Source organism: Anser brachyrhynchus (genome assembly GCF_964034855.1).
Source record: "Anser brachyrhynchus genome assembly, chromosome: W".
Lineage (NCBI taxonomy): Eukaryota > Metazoa > Chordata > Aves > Anseriformes > Anatidae > Anser > Anser brachyrhynchus.
Window position 1 is genome coordinate 14,183,475 of NC_137704.1, and position 8,399 is coordinate 14,191,873.

Below are 8,399 nucleotides of genomic sequence, written 5' to 3' on the forward strand. Positions count from 1 at the left end.
TTCACTATGTTGATTGAAGCGAACAAAAGCAACTGAAAAGAGTCTGATCTGTTGAAAGAGACAGTTCAAAAAGATGAGAAGACACTTGAGAAGCATCTGTATGTTGGAAAATAGCAGTGCAAATCCCTGATGAGTTGCAAAAATACTTTTGGAGTTTTGGACAGGAAAAAGGATAAGCAAAACAGTAATTACAGCTATCATGTAATTACAGGAACACAGACATTTCCTTTCCTTTGTTTCCTTCACATAAATGAACAATGTAAATTCACCTAGGCGATACTGTAATAAGTGCAGTTTTACTGTGTTTAGATTTTGATGGGTTACAAGTCTATGACTGCTATATTTTTTAATGATGTTAAAAATGTCTGTGCAGGATACTTCCACATGTGCACCAAAGGCCCAATCCTGCAACATTTATCTAAAAAGAGCGCCCATTCAAGTGGATGGGTGAAGGGATGCAAGACACGGACTCCTGATGGCTCTTGAACAGGAGACGTTTATTGCCCTTTTTCACTACTACATATACTTTCCCCGTAGCCCCACACGCTGTCCACGCGCCCAACTCTGTCTTACAGTTGGTTAGAGACCCTCAGACACACCTTGAGCCAGCCAGCAATTGGCCACTGCCCAAAGCTCATCTTTAACACTGCAGCCAATTTACTTTATCTCGACCTTGCTCAAGTTTTTGTTTCTACCGCTTACTTCCTCATTATCTCTAGTTCAGGGATGTGTGAAACAGCGCGAAGCCACCTGCAAATTCCTTCCCCACAATTCCCCCTTTTTTATTTTCAACCAACCAAACGCTTTTTATAGATTTTCCTGTCAAGCACCGCAAACATTGCAATAAGAAAGGTACAATAAGCAACAGGGTGAAAATCACATGCAGAATTACGATTGTAAAGTAGCATGCCTCCTAGAATCTGCATCAGCCAGCAAGCCACTAAGCGCTAGGGATGTTGCTTCGCAGCGATGCTGCATCTCACTCGCACAGCACAATCAATCAATCATGCAAAGAGGCCTCTTGCACTTCTCATTCAAACCACAAGAAAATATCACTTAAAATAATTTGTCTGCAGCTTCAGGAGGTCCTTGTCTACTCCCGTGGTGAGCGGCTGAGAGTGGAGACCCCTCCGAGGAAAATGCTCGGGGTGCACCTAGGGGCGTCCGTTCCACAGTCGATCCCACAGCCGAGCAGAGCGGCTCCTGGCGCAAGGAAGGATGCTATTATAGTTTTGTATAATTACAGCAAAGAGATGCATTGCAATAAGGAGCAAGTGCGGCACTGACCATTTGTTTCATGATTTGTTTTTTTGCCTGAGCAATTAAACCTTACACATGCTGATGCTGTTACACATCCCAGGATATCTAATTCCTGTGGCTCTAGGGGCGCTTGCGGCAAGTAGACAGTCCAGTCTTTGTTATCTGCCGGGTTCCACACCAGACATGTCGTGAATGGGTCGTTAGCACTAGCCCGGGACAGGCACATCGCTTCTTGTCCTGTCATGTTGGCGAGGGTGACCCAGATGTTGCGGCGTGGTTGGATGGAGACCCAGGGCTGGCAATAACCGATGACAGCGGCGATTGTGAGGAGGAGGCCAACCATGGCCTTACCCCCCTTGCTGGTACCCACCTTGGTCCATGACCTGTGGGACACAAGCATGCCCTCGACCCCAAGTTATTAGAGGTTGGGGTCCCTCCCAAAGACCTGTATTTAATTTTTTTTACCATTACTAAGGCCTGCTCTGATTGTGGCACCTGTGACAGGGTGGAATTCATACTTTTGTAATGTTTTATTATGGGCGGTACCTCTTTGTGAGGAAAGGGTAATGATGGGTGATTCATTATGTGAAGTGCCTTTCCCAACCTGTTCTGTGGTGTTTCCTGGGTGTCTCCCCCTTTTTGTTTATTTGGCAGTGTTTTCAAGGTGCGATGTGTGCGCTCAACAGTGGCTTGACCCGTGGGGGAATGAGGAATGCCTGTGATGTGTCGGATACCCCAAGTTTGAAAAAAGTTTTGAAGAGAGTGACAAGTACAGGCAGGGCCACTGTTGGTTTTTATTTCCTTTGGGATGCCTAGCGCTGCGAAAGCAACACGGAAGTGAGCCTGGACGTGGCGACTAGGTTCACCCACCGAAACTGTCGCCCAAATAGCATGAGAGAAAGTATCTACCGATACGTGAACATATTTCAAGCGACCAAGTTCTGGAATATGCGTGACGTTGGTCTGCCATAACTGTAAGGACTGTAGACCTCTATGGTTTACCATTAAAGACTGGGTCGAACCACGTTGTTGACAGTCAGGATATGTTTGGACAATCAGTTTGGCGTCAGTGATCTATATAGTGAATTGTTTCGCCAAGGCTTTGGCGGATTGATGGAAAAAGGCATGGGATAACCGTGCTTGCTCCAGCACCTTAGGCACCGGAGCAGTCAGGGTCATATTAGTTAGCTGGTCAGCGTGTGTGTTACCCTCTGCAAAAATACCAGGTAACAAGGTGTGGCTCTGCATGTGAATAATACAATATGGGTGAACTCGCTGCTCTACCAAAAATAACAGCTCTTTAAATTTTAGAAACAAGTTTTCCTTTGGGATATGTCTCAAATGTGCCTGTCCTGGTTCCAGTTAGGACAGAGTTAATTTTCCCTCATAGTAGCTGGTAGGGTGCTATGTTTTGGATTAGGATGAGAAGAGCGCTGATAACATGCTGATGTTTTAATTGTTGCAGAGCAGTGCTTACACCAGGCCAAGGACTTTTCGGCTTCTCGCTCTGTCCTGCCAGCGAGCAGGCTGGGGGTGCAGCAGGAGCTGGGAGGGGACAGACCCAGGACAGCTGACCCAAAGTGGCCAAAGGGGTATTCCATACCATCTGACGTCATGCTAAACAATATATAGGGGTGGCTGGCCGGGGTGGGGGGCCGGCTGCTCGGGGATAGGCTGGGCATCGGTCAGCGGGTGGTGAGCAATTGCGTTGTGCATCACTTGTTTTCTTACACATTATTATTATTAATACTATTATCATTATCACTATTATTATTATTATTGTTATTATTATATTCCTGTCTTAATAAACTGTCTTTATCTCAACTCACCGGCTTCACTTTCCCGTTTCTCTCCCCCATCCCAGAGAGGGAGGGGGGAGGGTGAGCGAACGGCTGTGTGGTGTTTAGCTGCCAGCCGGGTTAAACCACAACATTTACACATAAATTTCAAGCCTGAATTTTCATCAGGCCCGTATTTTGGCCAAAATACTGCTGTTTCCTTAATTGGTTCTTTTGTCCAGACTAATACACAATATTTAACCATTTTCTTTTTTCTTTTATCATCTCCTCTAATTTTCAGATTATTTTTCCAATTTCTTATAATTCTTCAGGAAGAACTGTCGGTAGGCACTCCCCCAGGGATATTTCCCTGTCCCCTGGAACTCATATTTCCCATTTTTCCTAGCCCTTGTCAGTGTGCTGCTACAGAAATTTCCCTCCTGCAGGGTACCACACACTAATGTTCCGATTCTGGAAAATGGGGGTGTACTGCCAAACGCTTTACCGTGCAAGGGGTACCGCACACCTATGAGTTTACCAGATTCCCTGGTGTACTGCCAAGCACTTCCCTGTGCAAGGGTTACTGTTATAAATGAAGATAAAACTCAATCTGAATTTAGTAATATTTATAAAAGGCAAGTAAACAGCACTGGGTGTGCGGGGAGTCTGCGCTCTACCAACACGCACACACAACCGTCGAACTTTCTAAATATATAGAAGATTGTTTTTACATATTCATAAGAAACCGAAGTACGCCTATACATATGTATGACCTATCCCATTCGTATTATAATTAATATTTTCACAAACTCCTCCTTTTGGCGCCTGTACAGTGTCTCTTGGTGGTGGTCGGTGGGGTCGTGGGGATGAAGGCCCACGGTTCCCCACCCCCACCCCCATCACCGCTAGCAACCTTTTGTTCCTGCGCAGACCCTGTGGGTTCCTGGATCTCGTCCAGACCGCATGGGCGGCTTCGACCGGCTCCCTCTTCTTCTGCCCATGCTCTGCCCTCCACAAAGTTCCCGAAAGCAACAAAACGTGATCGACACCAACCCATGCGAGGCCGTCTTTTCCCGCGTTTCGTTAACCCTTGAAACCACACTAATAATATGATTATCATAAAACACCAAACAACAAATTTTAACAGTTTCAACCTGCAAACCCCCAGCAATTTCCATGCCTTAACGGCGGGAGAACAAGCAACCCGAGACGGCATGGCGTCTCCTGAATCACCCTTCTTTGTTCCCTCTAAACTCTTTACATTCCTGATGGCCTCATCGTTAAGAGTCTGATGTTATCACCAACCATGGGGCTTGTCGACCCCCATGGCCACACTCCCACATCTCCCCCTTCTTTATTAACATCAACCATCTTCTTAACATGAATTATTACTCCATATATCACAGTTACCATACACCAAATTTCCCTGGTGTACTGCCTGTGATAAATTAGCGGGTGTTTGTTCATTGTCTTTAAAAGGAATTCAGAGAATCTGCTGAGAAGATAAGGTTTTGCAATTTACGACCTTGTTAAGGGGGAAGACTAAGCAAGTAGATAGTGGGGAGGGGGTGTTGGATAAACATCCTTGGTAAAACAAAGACTCTGTGAAATAGTGTTTGCCGCTTCACCACCCTCCCCCTTGAACACGAGCACAACGCATGATCATTGAAAGAAAAACAACGACCCCCAACAAGGAACTGCGCAGCTTCAGAAGGTTCAACAAGTCCTGACAAGCCGAAACTTGGATGCTATAAAACGGCGACACTGAAAAGGGAAAGTTGCGTGCTGTGGTGGAGCGGAGACTCCCCAGCCGCCCAGCGCTGTTTTGCTTGTGCCTGCTTACTTAATTAATAAATTATCTTCGACCAGAAAATTGCGTGGTCTCGCTTATAACAAATTTGGTGCCATGACTCAGATGAAGGCGGATTGACTGGGAATCCCTCTAGGGGAGGCGCCCCGCCGATTTCAGCGGCCCCGGGAACGGGAAATCCCGCTCGAGCCCTTCACTGACGAACCCAAAATTAGGCACAAGCAAATGAAACCGGTAACCCCAAGCAATCTTTGTGCACGAAGGCCGAACGAAGACCCACGGGGTGGGTAAGTGTAGGCCGGTGATCCGTTCGGTTGGGGTTGGTGATCCCAGAGTGCGTTTGTGTGAGACGTCCAATTGCGGATGAAGTGAGTGCGGACCCCTCAGTAGTGCGGTTCCCACATCCCGCGAGGGACTGGGCCACGACCAGGGGGAAGCGGCTGTGTGTGTGTGTGAAGGCGCTCCGGAAGATGGGACAGAAGAAGAGTAAGCCTTCTGGTCCCATGGGTGGGGTAATGCCTAGTGCTAGGTTGCCCCCTATTCCCCCAGATAGTCCACTGGGGTTAATGATTAAGAATTGGAGTGATTCCCCTTTTAGGCGGGGAAAGGATAAAGTAAAAATGATTCATTATTGTGTTGAAGTTTGGGGAGGTAGGCAAATTATTGGCCCATATTTGGGTCGTTTGAAGACTGGGTTTGCCAAACCTTAAACATTTATGTAAATGCAAAGGAACCTTTTTGTTTAGTGGAGAGCGAATATGCGAGCCTTTGGATTGGCTCAGAGAATCGAGTTAATCTGTACCCTCTGTACCCTTTAAAAGAAAAAGGAGGGGCAAAATTACAAATTGTGGAGCAAGAGATAAAGTACCTGGGTCACCAGTTAAGTAAGGGGACTAAGAAGTTAGACCCGGGCAGAATCAGTGGAATATTGGCTTTAGCGTCCCTGCGAACTAAAAGGCAGGTACGGCAACTGTTAGGGTTGACCGGATACTGTAGACAATGGATAGAAGATTACAGTGGAAAGGTTAAATTTTTATATAACAAGCTGAATAAGGATGGATTACTCAAATGGACAAAAGAAGATGAGGAACGACTGAACAAGTTAAAGGAGGAACTAGTACGCCCCCCAGTGTTAAGCTTACCAGATTTAAGGAGGCCGTTTTGTTTTGTTTTTTTGTGAACAGCGCAGAAGGCACGGCATACGGAGTGCTGGCCCAAGAATGGGCAGGGAGTAAAAAACCTGTGGCCTATTTGTCTAAATTATTGGATCCGGTTAGCCGGGGGTTGGCCAAACTGTTTGCAGGTAGTGGTAGCTGCTGCCTTGTTAGTGGAAGAAGCACAGAAGATCACTTTTGGGGGGGAAATCAAAGTAATATCTCTACACAATATACACGGGGTACTGCAACAGAAGGCAGAGAAATGGATCACTGACGCCAGATTATTAAAATACGAAGGAATTTTGATTTCCTCTCCAAAATTAACATTAGAAACAACCTCCCTACAGAACCCTGCTCAATTTCTTTATGGGGAACCAAATGAGTCCTTAGGACATGATTGCCTCCGAAATATAGAAGAGCAAACGAAATTGAGACCTGATCTAGAGGAGGTGGAATTACCCATCGGTGAACAGATATATGTGGATGGTTCCTCGAGAGTAGTCGAGGGAAAGTGATAATCAGGATACGCGTTAGTAAACGGGAAAACATTTGAGATAGTGGAATCTGGACCTTTGAGCCCTAGCTGGTCCGCCCAAGCTTGCGAGCTATATGCCATCTTGCGGGCCCTAAAATTGTTGAAAAATAAAAGCGGTACAATATATACAGATTCAAAATATGCTTATGGGGTAGTACATACATTTGGTAAAATATGGGAAGAAAGGGGGCTCATCAATTCACAAGGAAAGGGTTTAATACATCAGGAATTGATTACCCAGGTTTTACAAGCTATCAGAGAGCCCAAAGAAATTGCCGTAGTACATATAAAAGGGCATCAAAAAGGCCTCACCCCTCAGGTTAGGGGTAATAATCTAGCAGATCAGGAGGCAAAAAGGGCAGCATTAATGAGTATAAGAATTAGAAGAACGAGGGAAGATTGCCCAGACTGTGGGAAATACTTAATACTTATACTTAATATATAATAATTAATATAATAATTAATAATATAATAATATATAAATAATATATAATAATGCTTAATATAATGCTTAATACTGTGGGAAAGACTTAAAGGAATTTCCATGTTATGATTGCTGGAGTGAATGGGGAGTTGATGGGATTGAATGCAATTGTTCTGAGGAAGAAAGCCCGCCTTATAAAAACTGCTACAAGTGCGGGCCGGCTAACTCCCTGTGGTCGAATGGACCCATTCCCCTCCCCTTACTCTGTTTCACTATTACAGAAGAAGACAAGATGACACAAATGGGGGTTCGAAAAAAAACGATAAAGGGAAATGGGTACTGCCTGATGGACGGGAAGTGTTACCAAAATCAGTAGCTATGAGGGTGCTACGGAGATTTCATGAACAGATGCACTGGGGAACCCAGGCATTGGTGGATCAATTTGCCACAAATTATATGTGTATAGGGATTTATAATATAGCAAAGAGGATCGTAAATGATTGTATAACTTGTCGGAGGGTAAATGCTCAACACATGAGAAAAAGGGTCCCGGGAGGACGAGAATTGGCACATCGACCTTTTGCAAAGATTCAATTAGATTTTACTGAACTTCCAAAAACGGGGCGATATAGATACTTGTTAGTTATTGTAGACCACCTCACAAACTTTGTTGAAGCATTCCCTACGGCAAGGGCCACAGCTCAAACCGTGGTAAAGATATTATTAGAAAGCATCATACCCAGATACGGGGTAATAGAAGCAATTGACTCTGATCAAGGCCCACACTTTGTGTCAAAGGTATCCCGAGACACGATGAAGGCTCCGGGAATTAAATGGGAATATCATACTCCGTGGCACCCTCAAAGCTCTGGAAAGGTAGAACGAATGAATGGTGAAATTAAAAAGCAACTAACAAAGCTTATGATAGAGACAAAAACCTCCTGGGTGAAATGTTTACCGTTTGCACTATTGAATATCCGGACATAGCCCCGAGCCGATGTCGGAATCTCACCTTCTGAAAGGCTGTATGGTATGCCTTATGATTTAGAGATGCCATCTGATCACCCCCAGGTACAGGATATCCAATTAAAACCTTATTTAATACAGCTTATGAACCGACAGAGGGAGTTGCAAGCGAAAGGCTTGGTGGCTAGATATAGCAATCCATAGGATACAACCTGGAGATAGGGTTCTAATTAAGACATGGAAAGAAACGTCTTTAACACCGCGGTGGGGAGGCCCCCATGTTGTTTTACTTATCACAGAGACGGCTATCCGGACGGCTGAGAAGGGGTGAACGCATGCCAGTCGCGTGAAAGGACCGATCCAGAAAAGCGAATGGGAAGCGGTCGCAGGCCCTGATGACTTAAAGCTCACGTTGAAACGAACTTGATAAGTATGGTCTAACTGTCTGTAGCAACCACATAACCACCAA